The following is a 23845-nucleotide window of genomic DNA, read 5'->3' on the forward strand; positions in this document are numbered from 1 at the left end:
CTTTTACAATTGGCAAACCAGCCAACCAGCTAGATGGTCTTCACATTTTCACAACAAACATGATCCAGGGCAGGATGAAACATCCAGGGTGATATCAAATGAAAGCGGACATTTGAGGTCTGGTGTGCGATGAAGTTTTCTGTCAGGTACTTGAATTTGCAGTTTGGCATAGTTTGCAGCATTTTTCTGAGCTCAGTTCATTTCTCCAATACGGAAGCTCCACGAGGCGTCTCCACAGCAGCTGTCAGCCTTCACGGAGCTCAATGAAGATGTCTGCCTTCAACCTCAGTCAGCTCGGCACCCTCCCTCTCCCAGCCTCTCCTAACAGAGCTGAGCCTTTCTCAGAGCGCCTTTCACACCGGCTGCCAGTCAATGAGCCAGTCAAGGTGGAATCGTGGTCACTTCCATAGCTGGAAGTGCATTTCACTAATCTCTGAGACTGGCCAATCACGCGCGCTCAACGAGTGCAAGATTCAGGCCATTATCTGCTCTGGGATTCAGTATCTCATTCAGGAACTGTCTCTGAAAAATGGGGACGTAAGGTTAAAAGCAGTTCCTGCAAATCATCTATCATCTATCATGGTTACATTTCCTTGAAAAGCCAGTTTGCTTTTAGAATGTGAAAATAATAGGACCTAAGGAATTGTAGATCATCTGACCCAATCTAACGGGTCTATTCTTTAATTTATGGTTCACCCATACTCAACTTCATTAATCCATTTTTGTTCCATATTCCTTGATTTCATAGAATCCCTACAGTGCAGAAGGAGGCCATTTGGCCCATTAAGTCTGCACCGACTCTCCGAAAGAGCACCCTACCAAGTCCCACCCCCCACCCTATCCCTGTAACCCCAAATGACCTGTACATCTTTGGACACTAAGGGACAATTTATCATTGCCAATCTAGTTAACCTGTACATCTTTGGACTGTGGGAGGAAACCAGAGCAGAATCTCTTCCCTCACAGCACCTTTCCCCTCACTTACCAAATTCCAAAGTTAAGTAATCTGTAGAAACAGTATTCCATCAAATTGGACTCCATGCTACTTACTCTGCACACTTGCAACAGCCTCCTATGTTTATACTACCAAGTACCCCTGCGAACTGAGGTATCCCCTGTTGACCAGGTAACCACTTCAAACTGAACAACTAATTAACTATGAAGCTGCCACTAGCTTTTCTATCACTGACTAACACTGTGAAAAAAAAATACAACTTCAACTCTTCTCTTCTACCAGTTTCATCAACAGAAAAAACAACATGTCAAATCCTAGATTCTGTTAAGTATCTGGCCCCGGCATGAAGTCAACATATAAACTAAGTAATAGGACATTTATTTGGCCCCTCACGCATGGCTGATCTTCTGCTTCAATTCCACTTCCTGCCCACTCCCCATGTTTGTTTCCATGAGAGTTCAAATCTCTACTTCAGCCTTGAATATATTCACTGATGGAGCATCCACAGCCCTCGTGAGGTAGAGAATGGCAAAGATTCACAATCCTTTAAATGACGAAATCTATCCTGTGTCTGTGGCCTCGTGTTCGAGGTTTCTCAGTCGAGGTGAACAATGGGCGCGATCTGCTGGCCACGGCGGGCACGAATCTGGGTGAATGAGTTAGATCGTGGGAGATGCTGAAATCGGGAACCGCGCCGGGCACCGATCGGTTTCCGATCTAACTGGCCCGTTACCATTGGCGAGATCCAGATCCTGCCACGAGGCAAATCTCCATCTCATTAATGGGAATGATCCTGTAATGAGCGGCCTCCCGTGATCTAACTGGCTCCCTACTGTAGCTCCGCAATATGACACGAGGCAGGTTGAGGTAATGTCAATTGAAGGCTTTATTAAGCAGAACATTATCCCCAGCAGCGTGGTTACAGAATGCAGCTGCTGAGGGAAGTGGAGGGGAAAACTGGGTTCTTATACGGGCATTTCTGGTTGGAGTCCAGTAGGTGGCAGATCCTATCAGGACCTGGCATCCCTTCACCAATAGCCTGTCGACACTTGGTGTACCGTATTACCCCTAATACATACCACCACACCTACCAAGTGGGCACACGGGTGCTCATTAGCACACATATTGAAAAATGTGAAGCTGGCACAATGTCTGTTATGGGGATTGGGAGGGGTGAGTTGTCATCTTGGAATTCGGGCAATCAGCCCGTGGCACTGGGGCTGCTGCCCATTGCTCGGAGCAGGTAGGGAAGCCCCCATGAGGGGATGAGCCCAATCAGGGGTTCGGCCGCCATGGGTGGGGAGTTGCAACCGGGCTGGAGGGCGAGGGGCTCAGCATCCGTGGGTCTGACATTCCACCCCCCCCACCCCACACACACACACAATCATGTATACCCATAATGTGGGCAACTTCAGCTGCTGTCAGTCCATCCCAGAAAACAACCCAGGACAGAACCACATCCATGAGTAATATGCTGCAGGTCACTGTAACTAACAAGCAATTGGCAATGTTAGTAATGTGAGCACTTCACAGCTCCCAAGAGGATTATCTAGGGTAGACGTCGCAGGCAAGTGTTACTGCCTAGCATCCCAATCAGGCTGTGAGGCCTGGACACTTTGCCTGAATACTGGAGACATCAACACCACAGAGGCAGCAGCCATCATCAAACACCCAAGAGCTGGGCTTCAACACTGGGGACATCCCAATGACCAAAGAGGGGGCCTGCACCCAGTCCAAGTAATGTTCATGGCTGAACTCTGGGGTCTCGGGCCCAGGGGCTTCTGCTGTATCTGGGAGTGAGTGTGAAGGGTGTGGCCCCCTAACACAACCGGACTTTGGATGGCACCCTGAGAGAAGGCGGGGAGCATAAGGGTGAGGGGGGGGGGGGGGCCTTGCATGGTGTGAGGCTACCAGAGTAGAAGCCCTAACTGATTGTCGGTCTCTCACCTTTACTTGGGTCAATGGAGGCCAGGTGGCCGTTTCATCTGGCTATCTGGCTCACCTGAGGAAGGAGCTGTGCTCCGAAAGCTAGTGATTCCAAACAAAGCTGTTGGACTTTAAGCTGGTGTTGTAAGACTTCTTACTGTGCTCACCCCAGTCCAATGCCAGCATTTCCACATCAACACTTCATGGAATCATAGAATTCCTACAGTGCAGAAAGAGACCATTTGACCCATTGAGTCTGGACTGCCCCTCTGAAAAAGCACCCTACATAGGCTCATGGCCCCACACTATTCCCATCACTCTGTAACCCCATCTAACCTTTGGACATTGAGGGGCAATTTTGCATGGCCAATTCACCTAACCTGCACATGTTTGGACTGCAGGAGGAAACCGGAGCACCCGGAGGACCTCACATAGACACGAGAAGAACAGGGAGCGGGGTTGGAGTGGGTATGGATAAAGGAGGCTTCCTGTGTGGGGGCATGCTTCAGGACTTTAGAGATGGCCCCTCTCCCGTTCTCATCGGCGAGGTATACAGGTAAGCCACTATTATACCTTTATTAGGTGATGTAAGGTAGGACCTGTACTACAGGTTCGCCGGTAGTCCCTGCCTGCTGGCTCTGCCCATTAGGAGTATAAATATGCGTGTCCTCCATTCAGCAGCCATTTCGCCAGCTGCTGTGAGAGGCCACACATCTTACTGCAATAAAGCCACAGTTGTATCCAACCTGAGTCTTTGTACAATTGATCGTGCATCAATTTATTGCAGTAAGATTTTCTAGAAGATGGACATCCGAATCAAACCACATCGCCTGCAGCTGGATCCGCAATCGAGCGACTCCAGAAAGGACTTTAATCACTGGCTAGCCTGCTTCAAGGCCTATATCAACTCAGCGACCACCCCTCTGACGGAGGCTCAGAAGATACAGATCCTGTACTCAAGGTTGAGCTCCAGCGTGTTTCCGCTGATCCAGGACGCCCCGAACTACGTGGGCGCCATGGCGCTCCTCAACGAAAACTACGCACAGAAAGCGAACACACTCTTCGCCAGGAATGTACTCGCCACTCGCTCTCAACTCTCTGGTGAGTCCATAGAAGACTTCTGGCAGACCCTAATCCCACCCGTCCGGGACTGCGACTGTCAGGCCGTTACGGCCACCGAACATTCGAACCTTCTTATGCGCGATGCTTTTGTAACGGAGATTGGGTCGGACCTCATTCACCAAAGGCTGCTTAAAGGGGCCGCGCTCGACCTAACGGGGACTAAGAAGCTAGCACTCTCCATGACGGTCGGCTCACCTGGTAATGCTCAGGCCTACCCCTCTGGCCGTGCGGCCCACCCCTCCTATCTCTCGTGGACCCCACAAACGACCGCCCCAGCCGAGGCTTTACCCAGCCAATACGCTTGTGCCACACGCCAATCCGCGCACCCCGGGGGTCCCCGATGTTACTGCTGCGGCCAGCAGAAGCACCCTCGCCAACACTGCCCGGCCCGCGCTGCCATTTGCAAGGCTTGCAGCAAAAAGGGCCACTTCGCTGCGGTGTGCCAGGCCCGCGCAGTCGCCGCTATCGCCCCCTCCCCCCTGACCCACACACAATGGGTGCCGCCATCTTCGTCCCGGACCACGTGCGGCCAGTGGGCGCCGCCATCTTTACCTCCCCGGACCACGCGCAGCCAGTGGATGCCGCCATCTTCACCCCCTGAAAATACACGAGATTACAGTTTTGGGAATTCTGCCTGCGTTTGAAGGTTTAGTCCAATTTGAAAACAAATAATTTGCCTGATTCCTGGGACGTTGATGTTTACACATTTTGCAGTGCCGTGCTCTTCATTTTAAAGCATTTCTTAGCCAACTCTTGTATGGGAAATGGTTTAGTTATTCTTCAGCATGTGTCAAACATGCCTCTAACCCGCCATCCATTCTCAGTAGGACAGAGTATTCCTCAATGGGATGTGCCTGCTGTTTAACCACAACTGTTGCACTGTAACTTCTGAGCCGCAGATTGTCAGCATGACTGAGTCAAGTCAAGTTGCACTGATATCGGGGAGGGTGTTACAGCCATGGCTAATTAAACAGGGACAATGTGAAAGAGATTATTTTTATATGTGCTTTGCAGGGTGGAGAGGCCTTGTGTTTTACTGCTGAAGTGAGATGCCAGGGCTGTAGGAGTACACCTGCGACTGTTATTTACTGTGCAGGTATGTCTCCCGGTAGCAACCCAGCCTGCTCAGGCTGGTCCCAGATTGTCTGCACACTCACAATAAGCAGGTCGTAACTCTGGCTGGAATTCAGGTCAATACCTGTGACACATTATTTAAGAATGAACAATCAAATTGAAACTAAGCTGCGGTATGCTTGGGAATGGGCGAGTGCTGATTTGGAAGGACATTTCCAACTGCGGGTGTTGAGGAAAATGGGAATGCACTTTTGCAAAATCAAGGAAGAACTTTGTCAGCTGCGAGGAAAGCTACAAAGAATGTGTCAAGAAAATTAAGGAGAAGTTTCTGGAAAGTGAGTGCTTCAGCAGCATCGGGCAGGTCTTCCTGCCCCTCGGAGATATTGTGGCTGCAAAGCTATCACTGAAGAAGGCATTTACACTGAGCTCGCAGCAACAGTCAGAGCTCTGGGTTCACCACATTTCTGCAGCCTCCTCTCTCGTCCAGTCTCCACAGCATCACACTCTCTCTCTGGGCCCGCCAAACTCCCGCTACCTCCTCTCTCCTCCCTGTTCTCCTCAGTGCCACATTCCCAGATTCCAGTCCCGGGTCTCTTCTACATCTCTCCACCAGGAAATGACTTCAAGTGCGGTCTCGGTAGAGGGAAACTCCCTGAGGCCAAAACACAACAGCAAAGTGCCAAGAAACATGCCTAAAACTGGACTCCAGAATTTTTTCCGGTTAAATTGCACCCCACGTCACTGCTTTGCCCTCCACGATTTGCCAGAGGTGCTAGTTTCAGACAATATGGACAGCATTTACCGGTGCTGAGTTCCAACACTTCATGCCATCAAATGGGAGTAAACACTACACCTTACCACCCCTCCTCGAGTGGACTTGCTGAACGTGCTAAACAGGCCTTTAAGGCAGCCATGAAAAAAGGACCACCAGCATCACTGGGGGAAAAATCGGTGGGTTTCCTCATTACTTACAGAACCATGCCACACATGACCACTGGAGTGATTCCTGCTGAGTTAATGAAGGGTTGTTGGTTAAGAACCAGATTGGACTTGGTGTTTCCAGATTTGGCATGGGAGTGTGGAGTCAAGGCAAGGTGTTCAGAAGAAGAACCACAATGCACTAATGGGTGAGAGGACATTCAAAGTAGATGACCTAGCGTTTGCCAAATAATTTGGAAGTGGGCCGTGTTGGGTCCCGGGTGTTGTGGTGCGCAGAATGGGCCCGGTATCATATTAGGTGGAGGCACATGAAAAAATCCAAAAAAAACATATGGATCATTTGAGGAGACTTTGAAAACCAGTGGGGCAGTCCGCTCTGATTGTATCTGCCAGTTATGTGGCTGCTGGTCAAGGAACTGAAGAGGTGAGTCAGCCTGAAGAAAGGCCAAGTACTGTTCCAGTAGGAGCTGAAGACACAAGGAACACCGTTGCACCCTTGCAAGAAGAAAGTCAGGTTTCAAAGAATCCAACCGAGATTACTTCTACTGTTGAAACCCAACCTGTTGTGCTATGTCGCTCCGAGAGGAAGAGGAAGTCCCCAAATAGACTGAGTTTATAATGAATTATGTCAAAAGTATTTATCTTTTTATAGTGTGTTGTAGTAAGGGACTTAAAGGGTGAGGGATGTAGTAGCAGGCCCCTTGAAGGGGTGAGGTTTTGAAAGATCACGAGATCCGATCAGCCAATCGGGTCTTAGCACGCGGATCCGGGGGCTGAGCATGGACATTCCCGGGAATAATCGACCCTGGAGCTGTAGAAGCCAGTAACACATCCTAGCACTCTGTTATAATTATTCTAAGAAATAGTTTCCGTTGTTCAAATCTGGTGAACGCCAATCGCTCAGGCATTACACTGCTTCAAACTATGTTTACCTATTAGGTGGAGTTTATTAGTGGGCAGCACGGTAGCATTGTGGATAGCACAATTGCTTCACAGCTCCAGGGTCCCAGGTTTGATTCCCGGCTTGGGTCACTTTCTGTGCGGAGTCTGCACGTTCTTCCCGTGTGTGCGTGGGTTTCCTCCCACAGTTCAAAGATGTGCAGGTTAGGTGGATTGGCCATGCTAAATTGCCTTTAGTGTCCAAAATTGCCCTTAGTGTTGGGTGGGGTTACTGGGTTATGGGGATAGGGTGGAGGTGCGGACCTTGGGACGGGTGCTCTTTCCAAGAGCTGGTGCAGACTCGATGGGCCGAATGGCCTCCTTCTGCACTGTAAATGCTATGTTTATGTGCTCAGATGGGGAAAAATTCCCAGGAAACAGTGCAAATGGCTAAGCGCAGTCATTTACACCATTTCTCCAGGCCTCCTCTGATCTTCCAACAAAACAATAGCAGGAACTTTTGAGACCCTGCATAAGTTTTGTGGTAGTATGCATTAGGGGTCATGTGGGACTGTGAAGCCGTGATGTCATTGGCTGACAGATCCCGGGTCCTGGTTGGCCATTGACCTCTAGCTCCGCCCTGAAGGCGGAGTATAAGTACCAGGAGTCCTCCCCCACAGGCAGTCTACTACTGAACTGCGGGGGAACAGTCATGCTTAATAAAGCCTCATCGACTTCACTCTATTCGTCTCTCGGAGTCTTTGTGCGCTACAATTTATTAAGCGTGACTAAAGGACTATGGAGCTCAGGATCATCCCGGAATGCCTGAGGATCAGCCCCCACGCAGTGAACGCAGCAGCTGCTTTCAAGCACTGGCAGACTTGTTTCGAGGCCTACCTCAGAACGGCCCCCGGCCGGGTCACAGAAGACCGAAAACTACAGGTCCTGCACTCGAGGTTAAGCACGGAGATTTTCTCCCTCATCGAAGACGCAGAGGATTTCCAGACGGCGTTCGCAGCATTAAAAAGTCTCTATGTTCGCCCAGTAAACCAGATCTACGCTCGCTATCAACTCGCAACGAGACGGCAAAGTCCCGGAGAATCGATAGATGAATTCTACGCCGCGCTACTAATTTTGGGACGGGCCTGCAGCTGCCCGCCGGTGAACGCAAATGAACACACGGACATGTTAATGCGCGATGCTTTTGTGGCAGGTATGAACTCCTCCCAAATCCGCCAAAGACTTCTAGAAAAAGAGTCGCTAGGACTCTCAGAGGCACGGGCCCTAGCAGCCTCCCTAGACGTGGCCGCGCGAAACACCCGCGCCTACGGCCCCGACCGCGCGGCAGCACATTGGGCTCCGTACGTACCCATCGCGACAAACCCACACCCCCCCCGGACACCCCACAGGCTTGCGCGGTTCAAACGCCAAGTCGCACCGGGGGAGCCCGCTGCTATTTCTGCGGCAAGGCGAAACACCCCCGGCAGCGCTGCCCGGCCCGCGCAGCGATTTGTAAGAGCTGCGGAAAAAAGGGCCATTTCGCGGCTGTGTGCCGGTCCCGGGAGGTCGCCGCTGTCCCAGGAGAACAGGGAGCCCTGCACGCAGTTTACGCTCCCCAACCCCCCCAGCGCCCCATGTACGACCCGCAGGCGCAACCACTCTGGGTCCCGACCACCGCTCTCCCCGGAGAACAGGGAGCCCTGCATGCCTTTTACGCTCCCCAACCTCCCCCCCCCCCCGCGCCCCATGTATGACCCGCCCGCGCTACCACTTTGGGTCCCGGCCACCGCTGTCCCCAGAGAAGAGGGAGTCCTGTGTGTTCCTAACGCTCCCCAACCCCCCCAGCGTCCCATGTGCGACCCGCAGGCGCCGCCATTTTGGGTCCCGGCCACCACGAGGGGAGGAAGGGCGCCGCCATCTTGGACCACCCCAGACCTATGTGACGCATGGGGGCGGCCATTTTGTCCACCCCCGCCGCCATCTTGTGACCCCCCAGCCATGTGTGATGCATGGGGGCAGCCATCTTATTCACCCCCGACGCCATCTTGGACGGCAACAACGGACCCCAGTGTCGACGGCTCCACGGGGTTCGAAGAAGACGCTCAACCATTACAACCAAGTCTGGCTTCAATGACGCTGGACCAAGCACGGCCCCGGACGCTCCAGACGACCACGACAACGGTGCTGATAAACGGGCACGAGACACCATGCCTGGTCGACTCCGGGAGCACGGAGAGCTTTATCCACCCCGACACGGTAAGACGCTGTTCTTTGACCATCCGTCCCAGCGCACAAAAGATTTCCCTAGCTGCAGGATCCCACTCCGTACAGATCAAAGGCTTCTGCATAGTTACCCTAACGGTGCAAGGGAGGGAGTTCAAAAACTACAGGCTCTACGTCCTTCCCCAACTCTGCGCCCACACATTACTGGGATTAGACTTCCAGTGCAATCTACAGAGCCTAACCTTCAAATTTGGCGGCCCGATACCCCCACTCACTATCTGCGGCCTCGCAACCCTCAAGGTTCAACCCCCATCCTTGTTTGCAAACCTCACCCCGGATTGCAAACCCGTCGCCACTAGGAGCAGACGGTACAGCGCCCAGGACCGGACCTTCATTCGGTCCGAAGTCCAGTGGCTACTGAAGGAAGGCATAATCCAGGCCAGCAATAGTCCCTGGAGAGCACAGGTGGTAGTAGTAAAGACAGGGGAGAAGCAAAGGATGGTCATAGACTATAGCCAGACCATCAACAGGTACACACAACTAGACGCGTACCCTCTCCCCCGCATATCCGACATGGTCAATCGGATTGCCCAATATAAGGTCTTCTCCACCGTGGACCTCAAGTCCGCCTACCATCAGCTCCCCATCCGCCCAAGTGACCGCAAGTACACAGCCTTCGAGGCAGACGGGCGATTATACCATTTCCTAAGGGTCCCATTTGGCGTCACAAACGGGGTCTCGGTCTTCCAACGAGAGATGGACCGAATGGTTGATCAACACGGGTTACGGGCCACGTTCCCGTATCTCGACAATGTAACCATCTGCGGCCACGATCAGCAGGACCACGACGCCAACCTCCAAAAATTCCTCCAGACCGCTAAAGCCTTGAACCTCACGTACAACGAGGACAAGTGCGTTTTTAGCACAAACCGGCTAGCCATCCTAGGCTACGTAGTGCGCAATGGGATAATAGGCCCCGACCCCGAACGTATGCACGCCCTCATGGAATTTCCCCTCCCGCACTGCTCAAAAGCCCTAAAACGCTGCCTGGGGTTCTTTTCATACTACGCCCAGTGGGTCCCCCAGTACGCAGACAAGGCCCGCCCCCTAATACAGACCACGACCTTCCCTCTGTCGACAGAGGCTTGCCAGGCCTTCAGCCGCATCAAAGTGGATATCGCAAAGGCCACGATGCGCGCCATCGACGAGTCCCTCCCCTTCCAGGTCGAGAGCGACGCCTCCGACGTAGCTCTAGCGGCCACCCTTAACCAAGCGGGCAGACCCGTGGCCTTTTTCTCCCGAACCCTCCACGCTTCAGAAATCCGCCACTCCTCAGTGGAAAAGGAAGCCCAAGCCATAGTGGAAGCGGTGCGACATTGGAGGCATTACCTGGCCGGCAGGAGATTCACTCTCCTCACGGACCAACGGTCGGTAGCCTTCATGTTCGATAATGCACAGCGGGGCAAAATCAAAAACGACAAGATCTTAAGGTGGAGGATCGAGCTCTCCACCTTCAACTACGAGATCTTGTATCGTCCCGGAAAGCTGAATGAGCCGTCCGATGCCCTATCCCGCGGCACATGTGCCAACGCACAAATTAACCGCCTCCAAACCCTCCACGAGGACCTCTGCCACCCGGGGGTCACTCGGTTCTACCACTTTATTAAGTCCCGCAACCTCCCATACTCTTTGGAGGAGGTCCGTACAGTCACAAGGAACTGCCACATATGCGCAGAGTGCAAACCGCATTTTTTCAGGCCGGATGGTGCGCACCTGATTAAGGCTTCCCGCCCCTTTGAACGCCTTAGTCTGGATTTCAAAGGACCCCTCCCCTCCACCGACCGCAACATATACTTCCTTAATGTGCTGGACGAGTACTCCCGCTTCCCATTCGCCATCCCCTGCCCTGACATGACCGCGGCCACAGTCATTAAAGCCCTGAACACCATATTCACACTGTTCGGTTGCCCCGCATACGTCCACAGCGACAGGGGGTCCTCCTTCATGAGTGACGAGCTGCGCCAGTTCCTGCTCAGCAACGGTATAGCCTCGAGCAGGACGACCAGCTACAACCCCCGGGGGAACGGGCAAGTAGAGAGGGAGAACGGCACGGTCTGGAAGACCGTCCTACTGGCCCTACGGTCCAGGGACCTCCCAGTTTCACGGTGGCAGGAGGTCCTCCCGGACGCCCTCCACTCCATCCGGTCACTACTGTGTACTAGCACTAACCAAACACCTCATGAGCGCCTCCTTGTCTTCCCCAGGAAGTCCTCCTCTGGAACGTCGCTGCCGACCTGGCTGGCGGCCCCAGGACCCATCTTGCTCCGAAAACATGTGCGGGCGCACAAGTCAGACCAGTTGGTCGAAAGGGTTCACCTCCTTCACGCGAACCCGCAGTACGCTTACGTGGAGTACCACGACAGCCGACAGGGCACGGTCTCCCTGCGAGATCTGGCGCCCGCCGGCAACACACACACCCCCCCGACACCAATCACCCCCTTCCTGCCACTGCCGCACCCCGCGACCGCTCCCTTCCCAGGAGGATCGGTCCTCCTCCCAGCCCCGACCAGGAGTGAAGCCCAAGCTGAAACCGTAAGGCTCCCGGAGACGACAACACCGGAACAAGCACCACCACCACCACCGGGGCCGAGGCAATCAATACGGACGACCAGACCACCCGACCGACTCGTGGCGTCGATCTAACACTACAATATGTGGACTTTTAACGAGAACATTTTGTCTTTTTCTCCTGACAATTACTGTAAATAGTTCGAAACAAAAAAAAACCTTGTACATACTGTAATAACAAGCGAAAGTTTTCCTCCCAGGACCAGCCTTGTAAACCCTTACCACCATGCGAAGCATCACCCCGCCGGGTTCATTTTTAACAAGGGGTGAATGTGGTAGTATGCATTAGGGGTCATGTGGGACTGTGTAGCCGTGATGTCATTGGCTGACAGATCCCGGGTCCTGGTTGGCCGTTGACCTCTAGCTCCGCCCTGAAGGCGGAGTATAAGTACCAGGAGTCCTCCCCCGCAGTTCAGTAGTAGACAGTAGTAAACAGTCACGCTTAATAAAGCCTCATCGACTTCACTCTATTCGTCTCTCGGAGTATTTGTGCGCTACAATTTTTCCACTTCTTTAAGAATACACCCAGCCAATGCAACAGGTAGTTACACCATATTATGTCCAGCCAGACTGTTACAGTTGTAATCTGCAGTGACAATTCTCGACAGTAGGCAAACAGTGGTATTTTTTATTTTTTTTAAAAACCATTTAGTGTACCCAATCCATTTTTTCCAATTAATGGGCAATTTAGCGTGGCCAATCCACCTACCCTGCACATTTTTTGGGTTGTGGAGGTGAAACACACGCAAACACGGGGAGAATGTGCAAACTCCACACGGACAGTGACCCAGAGCCGGGATCGAACTTGGGACCTCGGCGCCGTGAGGCAGCAATGCTAACCACTGCGCCACCGTGCTGCCCTAAACAGTGGTATTATAATGAAGATAGCAAGCAATCAACTCACAGATAGAAGTTATCATTGTTAGGTTTGTTTAAAAATAATACAATTCGGTATATCTTTCTACAAAACATTCTTTATAGCTTTTAGTTCTGCTTTAAAATACTGAAGTGTTTTATTTTGTAATTTTTTAACCATTGTTCCATTCAGCAAGATGAAAGTAACCATCAGTTATACCATCACACTTCTTTTTACAATGCTACTGTACTTAACTGTGATGGGGAAACAGACAGGAGAAGCAGCTTGTGCTGGAATCTGCACACTGAGTTCAGCACTCCCTGTTTTCAGGCCTGAGCCAAACATATGACCGTAAACTTTTAATAGCATGCACGATGAGAGTACAGAAAGACCTGGAAAAACTGTGCTGGGTTGTCAGTGGTCAAGCCAAAGATTGTTTATGGTCTTATTTCGTACTCCCAACAGCCTATTTAAGAAGGAATGGACAGCTTTGCTTTTGACGTTCTCTGCTGAATTTAACATTCTGTGGATTGTTTCAGCATTTTCTTTGCTTCTAGCATAGTATGGAATCTGTGTGAATGTGTCTCTGTGATCTATTTCCTCACTTGTTTTCCTTTTCCCAAAATAATATTCTCTGACCCCATGTACAATTTGTCTCTGTGTGGGTCACCGAAAACCCTACATGTTGTTAGAAGTTGAATTATATTCCCTGACAACAAAAGCAAATGGCTAATCGAAGTACGTAAACGTAAGCAAGAAAGAGAACAGGAGCCTATCATAATATACACCAGTATATCATGGTGCAGACACACACTGATGGACACACAGTGGGACCAATCAACACACACAACACCGCAGCCAATCACCAGTGAGAGCACACGCACTATAAAGACAGGGGGCATCAGAGTTCCCACTCATTCGAGTTGCAGCTAGCTAGGAGGACAGAGCTCACAGCCTGCAACACAGACATTCACCATGTGCTGAGTGCTTCGACTGGTTAGGACAAGGCAAAGGTCTTTAGTTAAAGCTAGTATTGTATTAACCCACCGTCTGAGTATGTTTAAACAGTTACTGATTCAATCAAATTGTGTTGCACTATTTCAGGTGTTGGTGACCTGTATGTGATCCAGAACACCCAACACATCATGATACCAGGGGTTGAGGAATATTAGCACTTCTTAGACCTACCTGCAAATGATCTGCCTTCCTCCAGCATTCCGTCATCCTGCAACATGGACAACATCAGCCCGCCACCGCCGCTCCGCATCGCTGGCAACCTCGGGGTCAACTGGAAGATTTTCAAACAGCGCTTCCAGCTCTTCCTCGAAGCCACGGACAGGGAGGGTGCCTCGGACACCAGAAAGATTACTCTTCTCCTCTCCACGGCCGGAGACCATGCAGTCCACATTTTCAACTCTCTCACCTTTGCAGATGATGAAGATAAGATGAAGTTCAAGACGGTCCTCCTCAAGTTTGACACTCACTGCAGCGTAGAGGTGAATGAAAGTTTTGAACGCCATGTGTTCCAGCAGCGTTTGCAGGGTAAGGATGAAGCTTTCCAATCCTTTCTCACGCACCTCCGCATCCTTGCGCAATCTTGCAGCTACGGACCCATCTCCGACTCCATTATACGCGACCGGATCGTTTTTGGTGTCAGTCGGACCCCCTACGTCAGCAGTTCCTCAAAGTAAAGCAACTCACCCTCGCGACCGCAATCGAGACCTGTGTCTTACATGAAAACGCCACAAGTCGGTTTTCCCATATACAAGCAGCTGAAACGGCGCGGCAAGGTCCCCACGAGGCGGAACGGGTCCAAGTGATTGAGCACCTCCAGGGCCTCAGCCTGGATGAGAGCGGCCATTTTGCACGCTTTTCGTGGACTCCCACGCTTGTACGCACCAGATGAGGGGACGGCGACGTTGAGGAACGTAATGCGCAGGCGCGCACCACGCACGACCGCACCGCGCATGCGCGGAGGTGCAGCGAACGTGCTGACGTCATGACATGCGGCAACTGTGGCTCCACCCATTTAAAGCGGCAATGCCCCGCAAAATCTCGACAATGCCTACGATGTGGAAGACTTGGCCACTATGCTGCCTGCTGTAGAGCAGCTCAGCCTGCCAACTCATATTGCTTCAGCCAGCCTCGCAGGAATGTTCGGGCAATTCAACCCACGGTCACCGAGTCCGATGCGGACCTCCCACACAGCAGTGACACCGAGGACCCGAAGGCGCCTTTTCGAGTTGGTGTCATAACGAAAAACAGGCTGTCCCCGAAGCAAAGACACCAGCCGCTGTCGGTATACAGCATCGATCCAGACGATGAGTGGTGTGCCACCCTAACGGTCAACCGGTCCCAAATACGATTCCGCCTGGGCACTGGTGCCTCCACCAATCTCATGGCGTGGTCTGCTTTCCAAAGCCTTCGTGTCAAACCAGCCATGCTTCCATTGGCCTGCCAGCTATTGGACTACAATGGCAACATCATTCCTGCTACCGGCTCGTGCCAACTTGAAGTGACGTACAAGTCACGGAAAGACATCCTTCCTTTCGAGATCATGGGCTCCTCGAAGGACTCCCTGCTTGGCGCACAGGCGTGCAAGCTGTTGAACCTCGTTCAAAGAGTTCACTCTCTCTCTCGTGATGACACGTCTGCTTTCCAGGACGCTGACTTCAGGACGCAACTCGACGCCATCATCGACCAGCACCGCAACGTCTTCAAAGGCATGGGCACGCTCCCATATACTTACAAGTTCCTACTCAAACAGAATGCCACGCCTGTGGTGCATGCACCTCGCAGAGTCCCAGCACCCCTCAAGGACCGCCTCAAGCAGCAGCTGCTGGATCTCCAGGACCAAGGAGTGATCTCCAGAGTTACGGAACCAACCGACTGGGTCAGTTCCATGGTGTGCGTAAAAAAGCCTTCCGGCGAGCTGAGAATTTGCATTGATCCCAAGGATCTGAATCGCAATATCATGAGGGAGCATTATCCAATTCCCAAGCACGAAGAGATCACATGCGAGATGGCTCGTGCCAAGCTCTTCACCAAACTTGACGCCTCGAAAGGATTCTGGCAAATCCAGCTCGAAAATCCAGCAGGAACCTGTGTACCTTTAACACCCCCTTTGGCAGATATTGTTACAACAGGATGCCGTTTGGGATCATATCGGCTTCAGAAGTGTTCCATAGGATCATGGAACAAATGATGGAAGGCATTGAAGGTGTTCGCGTCTATGTCGACAACATAATCATTTGGTCCAGGAGCATGTCAGTCGCCTCCAGCGCGTGTTCAAACGCATACGTGAGCAGGGCCTACGCCTCAACAGAGCCAAATGCTCCTTTGGTCAGACGGAACTCAAATTCCTAGGGGACCACATCTCCCAGTTGAGTGTGCGGCCGGATGCGGACAAGGTGGCTGCTATCACAGCCATGAAAAAGCCAGAGGACACGAAGGCGGTCCTCCGATTTCTGGGCATGGTCAACTTCCTAGGGAATTTCATCCCTAACCTCGCCTCTCATACCACGGCTCTCAGGAACCTGGTCAGGAAGACGACAGACTTCCAATGGCTTCCTGCCCACGAGCGCGAATGGAGAGAACACAAAACTAAACTCACCACGGACCCAGTCTTAGCTTTTTTTGATCCAGCGAAAGAGACAAAATTTTGACCGATGCCAGCCAATCGGGCATTGGGGCAGTGCTCCTGCAACGTGATGAGGCCTCATCATGGGCCCCTGTTGCATATGCGTCATGCACCATGACCCCTACGGAACAGTGCTACGCGCAGATAGAAAAGGAGTGCCTGGGCCTTTTGACCGGTGTCGTCAAGTTTCATGATTGTGTGTGCGGCCTTCCCCAATTCACCGTCAAGACCGACCATCGCCCGCTGGTCAATATAATACAGAAAGACTTGAACGACATGACACCTCGCCTCCAGCGTATTCTGCTCAAGCTCCGGCGATCCGACTTCCTGCTGGTATACACCCTGGGCAAAGGCCTAATCATTGCCGACGCTCTCTCCAGGGCAGTCAACACTCCGTGTGACCCAGCGGGATTCGTCTGCCAGGCTGACGCCCATGTGGCCTTCGTGGCCTCCAATCTACCTGCCACGAATGAACGCCTTGTCCAAATTCGCCGCAAGACAGCGGCTGACCCTTTGTTACAGCATGTCATGCGCCACCTAACTGACGGGTGGTTCAAGGGCCAATGCCCGCAGTTCTACAACATTAGAAATGATCTGGCGTTAGTCGATGGTGTTCCCCTGAAACTGGACCGCATGCGCCAGCTTGTCTTGGAACAGCTGCACGAGGGCCATCTTGGCGTGGAAAAGTGCCGCCGACGGGCCCGAGAGGCAGTGTACTGGCCCGGCATCAATGACGACATCGCCAACACAGTGCTCAATTGCCCCACTTGTCAGCGCTTCCAGCCGGCCCAACCACGTGAGACCCTACAGCCCCATGAGTTGGTCACATCCCCTTGGTCCAAGGTCGGCATCGACCTGTTCCACGCGCTGGGCAGGGATTATGTCCTGATTGTGGACTACTTTTCAAACTACCCGGAGGTGGTACATTTACACGACATCACTTTGTCTGCAGTCATCTGTGCCTGCAAGGACACCTTTGCTCGACATGGCATCCCACTCACTGTGATGTCGGACAGTGGCCCCTGCTTTGCAAGCCAGGAGTGGTCCAACTTTGCCTGGAAGTACAACTTTGTGCATGTGACATCCAGTCCCCTGTACCCCCAATCCAACGGCAAAGCGGAGAAGAGCGTCCACATAGTCAAACGGTTCCTCTGCAAGGCTGCCGATGCTGAGTCCGATTTCTACCTCGCCCTGCTGGCCTATCGCTCGGCCCCACTGTCCACTGGCCTGTCGCCAGCCCAGCTGCTCATGGGTCGCACCCTGAGGACGATGGTGCCATCCATTCATGTCCCAGACCTCGACCACGTTCCGGTCCTTTAACGAATGCAACTGTCTCGTGCACAGCACAAGGCGGCTTATGATGCCTGTGCAGCTGATCTCCCTGCTCTGGCTCCAGATGACACCGTCCGCATCCATTTTCCGGATGGTGGCTGGTCTATAACCGCTGTGGTTCTTCGGCAGGTGGTCCCCGCTCATTCCTGGTTCGTCTACCGGATGGCTCCATTCTGCGCCGCAATCAACGTGCCCCTCGTCTCGTTCCGCGCTCGCTATGTGATCATCCACTGTTGCCTCGCCCTCCTGCTGACCCTGACCTGGACTATGCAGAGATTCCAGTCACTCTGCATCCTCCTCACTCTGACACAGTCCAGCCCGCTCCTCAGCCGGCAGCTCCCGACCCACCCTTGAGGCGGTCAACCAGAATTCATCGCCCACCTCAGAGACTTAATTTGTGAACTTTGTGGTCTTATGGACTTTTTGATTTGTTCTGTTCTTCCGTTTAATCGTTCAAGTGGTTTGTATTTAGTGTTCATCTCGTTATTCTTGTGACACACTGTTTTTCTGCACCAGGCACCTTCCCATGTAAATAGCTTAGTTTTTATGTACATAGTCCTGCAAATATTTCGCACACACGTAGTCAGGAACATTCATCATACACTATTTATTGCCACGCAGGTACATTTTTTATAAAAGGGGGGGATGTCATAATATACACCAGTATATCATGGTGCAGACACACACTGATGGACACACAGTGGGACCAATCAACACACACAACACTGCAGCCAATCACCAGTGAGAGCACATGCACTATAAAGACAGGGGGCATCAGAGTTCTCGCTCATTCGAGTTGCAGCTTGCTCGGAGGACAGAGCTCACAGCCTGCAACACAGACATTCACCGTGTGCTGAGTGCATCGACTGGTTAGGACAAGGAAAAGGTCTTTAGTTAAAGCTAGTATCGTATTAACTCACAGTCTGAGTATGTTTAAACAATTAATGATTCAATAAAATAGTGTTGCACTATTTCAAGTGTTGATGACCTGTATGTGGTCCAGAACACCCAACACATCAGAGCCAATATATTTGGCATGGATTGCACGAAGGTGGGTAAGGGGGCGGATTGCTTACATGCCCTGCACCTCCCCCGCCCCCGAGGGAAAGCTCAACCCAAGCAGCCCACCTTTTAAGCTTCTAAAAGTCTGCCCCGCAATGATAACACGCAGCCAGCAGTCTAAACAGATTGAAGGTCAGAATTCTGCCCCTCAGTGAACAGGAAGTCATGCCTTTGCAAACTGCCATCCAATCTGATTAGTTGACAATAGACTTATTCTACCTTGAAGGCAAAGAATATTTGCTCGTAGTGGACTATTACTCAAATTATCCAGAAGTAGCACAATTATCTAGCTCGTCAGCAAATTGTGTAATCATCACACAAAAGCAACGTTTGCACGACATGGAATACCTGAGGTAGTAATGAGTGATAATGGACCATGCTTCAACAGTAAAGAATGGAAGGAATTTCCACAGCAATACGATTTTAAGCATGTAACATCAAGCCCATTATACCCACAATCAAATGGCAAAGCAGAAAAAGTGAAGCAATTGCTGAAAAGGGCAATGGTCAGTAAAATGATCCATATTTAGCACTGCTAGGCTATTAAACTTCTCCATTGCGTTGTGGTTTATCGCCAGCAGAAATGTTGATGAGTTGGAAACTACGAACAACTCTGCCATGCCATACCAAGCAATGAGTAAATGAGAAGATAAGGGATCAAACTGAATCTCATAAGAAGAAGCAAAAGGAATATTATGACAAGTCCACCAGGAGTCTGAAACGTTTGAAACCAAATGACATGGTGAGAGTGGAGGATCTTGATGGCTGGTCAAAATGTGCTAAATTATTGCAGAAAACAAGTCCAAGGCCCTATTCTGTGATAACTGAGCAAGGACAGGTTTTATGGAGGAACAGACGAGCACTCCTAAAAGTGAAACTACCTGTTGCTGAACAGCAAGGCGAGGATGTATATGAAAGTTTACATTCATTGAAACCGATACAAGCAGTGAACGAATCAAATGTCAATCCATAGAATGATGTTCAGTACAGTGATATGATCACAGCAGATGTACCTACAGAAGTTCAGAATTATCACGCAAATTCACCAGATTTACCAAAATTGAGATGAGCAACGGGAAACAGAAAGAAACCAGAATGGTTGGATCTGTGAATGGAGAATATAACTGTACATGATGTAAAATACAATATTATGCATTTCATATGTAATATTTATTGAAATAATGTATTATATGTTGTTTTCAAAACATCAAGGAAAAGGGGTGTAGTGATATACATAAGAAAGTGTTTATGTAAATATGTATAGCCTCCGACCAGTAGGTGTCAGGCAAATAATAGCATGTGACACTTGAATTTATCAGAGTACTGCTCAACTAATTAATTCATCAATACAGGAAAGTAAATGCTGGAAATGCAGAATTAAAACAGAAAATGCTAAAAACAGCAAACAAATCAAACAGAACTTAACGAGAATGAAAAGGTTAACGTTCAGGAGCAAAAGGCTGACTTTCTCTTTCAAATGCAGTATTTTTCCAGTACTTTCTGCATTTTTAAGAACAGCTTTATGCGTTTGATTTACTATTTCTGGGAGAATTTGCAATAGTTTCCCAATGATCTTTGCTTTCCAAATTCAAACAGATTTATTGGTTTAGCATGATCAATCTATCTAACCTGCACATCTTTGGACTTACTTCTCACCTTTTCAAAGAAGCCATTTCAAAAACAGTCAGCTGCCCTCAGAGTACTCAAAATATTCATTAAGGATCTCACCCACTTAGAACATAGGACATAGAATATACAATGCAGAAGGAGGCCATTCAGCCCATCGAGTCTGCACCGACCCACTTAAGCCCTCACTTCCACCAATCCCCGTAACCCAATAACCCCTCCTAACCTTTTTGGACACTAAGGACAATTTATCATGGCCAATCCACCTAACCTGCATGTCTTTGGACTATGGGAGGAAACCGGAACACCCGAAGGAAACCCACGCAGACACAGGGAGAACATGCAGACTCCGCACAGACAGTAACTCAGCGGGGAATCGAACCTGGGACTCTGGCGCTGTGAAGCCACAGTGCTATCCACTTGTGCTACCGTGCTGCCCAGTTAAACCTGGGACCCTGGTGCTGTAAAGCCACAATGCTATCCACTTGTGCTGGAAGGAGTCACTTCCTCTGACTCCACGCATAACTTCCCTCCTTTGTCCTTGAGTGGGTTTACTCTTTCTCTGGCTACCCTCTTGCTCCTTATATATGTACAAAAGACCTTGGGATTTTCTTGACCCTGCTTGCCAATGACATTTCATGGCCTCTATTAGCCCTCCTAAATCCCTGTTTGAGTTTGTTCCTACTTTCCTTATATTCTTCAAAAGCTTACTCTGTTTTTAGTTGCTTAGATCTGGTGTATGCTTCCTTTTTCATTTTGACTGGTCTCACAATTTCCCCTGTCATCCATGGTTCCCTAACCCTGCCATTCCTGTCCTTCATTTTTGCAGGGACATACCTGTCCTGCACTCTAATCAACAGGTCTCCAAAAGACTCCCATATGTCGAATGTGGATTAACTCTCAAACAGCTGCTCCCAATCCACATTCTCTAGCTATTGCTGATTCCTGTTGTAGTTAGTTTTTCCCCAATTTAGCACCCTCTCTTGAGGACCACTCTTGTCCTTATCCATGAGTATTCGAAAACTTACGGAATTATGATCACTATTCCCGAAATGTTCCCCGACTGAAACTTTGGTCACCTGGCCGGGCTCATTCCCCAATAATAGGTCCAGGAAGGCCCCCTCCCTGGTTGGACTATCAACATACTGTTTCAAAAAAAACGCTCTTGCTCTCCACCCGAACCTCTGGCACTAAGGGAGTCCCAGTCAATATGGGAGAAATTAAAATCACCCATCACAAAAACCCCTGCTATTTTCACATCTTTCCAGAATCTGTCTACATACCTGTCCCTTGGTATCCCATTGCCTGTTGGAAGGCCTATAGTACAACCCCAACATTGTAATTGCAAAAATAGAATTCGATTTTCATGAACATCAATCTCAAGTGTTTAAAGTTGTCATGCAATTTCCTATTCCAGAAAGAGAAGGTATTTGTTGTGTGGTATGTAGTGCAATGCTGATGGTAACTCCAGGGTCATAAAACTGTAGAACTCTGCCATTAATCCTACTAAGAGAATCCCGTAGAGATCCATCGGTCAATATTTTATTATGATATGGGAAATGTTTGCGTATTTCTCAAATCCGATGTTGGCCTATAGCTCCAAGTCAAAGTGTCAGTTTTTATTCAGGTGTAAGTGCGTGCTCCACTTTCCAGGGTTTCCAGGGCTGGTACAATGCCTACTTTTAATGCTTAGGGATCGTTTAAAATATTTGACATAATTAAAGTTTATGCAACTGCAGGGAACTTTGTACAGAAGCAATTCTTCCAGGATATTCAAATACTTTAATTTATCAGAGTACCTACTCAACTAATTCATTCATTAATACATGAAAGTAAATGCTGGAAATGCAGAATTAAAACAGAAAATGCTAGAAACAACAAACAAATCAAACAGAACTTAACGAGAATGAAAAGGTTAACGTTCAGGAGCAAAAGGCTGACTTTCTTTTTCAGATGCAGTATTTTTCCAGTACCTTTTGCATTTTTAAGAACAGCTTTAAGCGTTTGATTTACTATTTCTGGAAGAATTTGCAATAGTTTCCCAATGATCTTTACTTTCCAAACTCAAACAGATGTATTGGTTTATGTAAGAGATCTGCATGTATTCAGTGATAAAATGAAATCCACTTCGCATAAAGTGTAGCACACTAGATAAGTAACATAGATATTCCTTCTAATGCAGTTAGAATGAGTTTAGGAGAACATTTTGTTTATTAGTTTATGGAGAGATGGCACAATGATATATGAAGTGAAGAATATTCAGAGTCAAACCTCAGTCTCCTGAGCATTTAATAAAAAAGAACATTAAGAAATGCAGCAATGAATATTGGATAGTTAGCAGGGTTTCACTTCAAGTCATAAAATTAGAACGTTTTTACTATTCTGATTGACCTGCCAATTTGGAGTTTTAACAAGCATATTATCATGATTAATTTGCTTCAAGTGTTATGTGCCCTTGCTACACAGATATTATGTGGCATCCCCTAACTTCAGTTAGTGGAAAGCTGCTGGCACTAGGACCCGGCAATCAGGCAAGCTGTTGCCTATGGTGAAGAGGTCAAATTCAGAAGGAGACAGCTGCCTTAATGGCGGCAGGGAGGCACTGCTGCCTTACAGTGCCAGGGTCTCAGGTTTGATTCTGATCTTTGGTGACTGTCTGTGTGGAGTTTGCACATTCTTCCCGTGACTGCGTGGGTTTCCACCGGGTGATCCGATTTCCTCCCACAGTCCAAAGATGTGCAGGTTCGGTGGATTGGCCATGCTAAATTGCCCCTTAGTGTCCAAAGGTGAGGTGGCGTTATGGGGTTGTGAGGGAGTGGGACAAGTTAGGATGCTCTTTCAGAGGGTCGATGCAGACTCGATGGGCTGAATGGCTTCCTTTTGCACTGTATAGATTCTATGATTCTATGAACTGTCAAAGATCCTTATACTGGGGGAAACAACTGATATTTGACTAAAAGCTTAAGGTCAATGAGACAATATATCAAAATGGCTCAATATTGGTCCCCAGGCCTTATTCTCATTATTTAGGTGAACTGTCAGCACCTGTCACACTGAATAGGCAGTTTGATATAGAAACAGTGAACACCAGTGTGCGTTTCACCATGAGGTACATCTCAGGAGGTGGACTGGACTGGCAATGAGTAATGTGGCATTAGAGAAGCACCCTTGCTCTCTAGTGATGGTTTCTGCTTTTGCCGAACATCTGGGGCGAAATTCTCCGTTATCGGCAGAAAGTCCGCCGATCGGCGCAAAAAACGGCGCAAATCCGACTTGCGTCACGTCGGAAAAATGGGTCGATAGCCTCCGGCCCGAAATGGGCTAGCAGCGACGTAACGGGATCCGTGCTTGCGCAGTGGTTCACGCCGTGCAGCGTCATACGCGCTGCATGGCGTGACGGCTCATAAGGCCGCGCTGCTCCCCCCCACCCGACCGGAACACCCGACCGCAACACCCGACTGGATGGCTGGCCGTCGCTCAGCCCCGAGGTTCGAGTCACGCGATGTGGAGGCGCTCCTGGACGCGGTGGAGCAGAGGAGGGACGCCCTGTATCCCGGACACGGCCGCAGAGTTGCCCCACGCC

The sequence above is a fragment of the Scyliorhinus torazame genome, chromosome 3 (assembly GCF_047496885.1).
Source record: "Scyliorhinus torazame isolate Kashiwa2021f chromosome 3, sScyTor2.1, whole genome shotgun sequence".
Classification (NCBI taxonomy): Eukaryota; Metazoa; Chordata; class Chondrichthyes; order Carcharhiniformes; family Scyliorhinidae; genus Scyliorhinus; species Scyliorhinus torazame.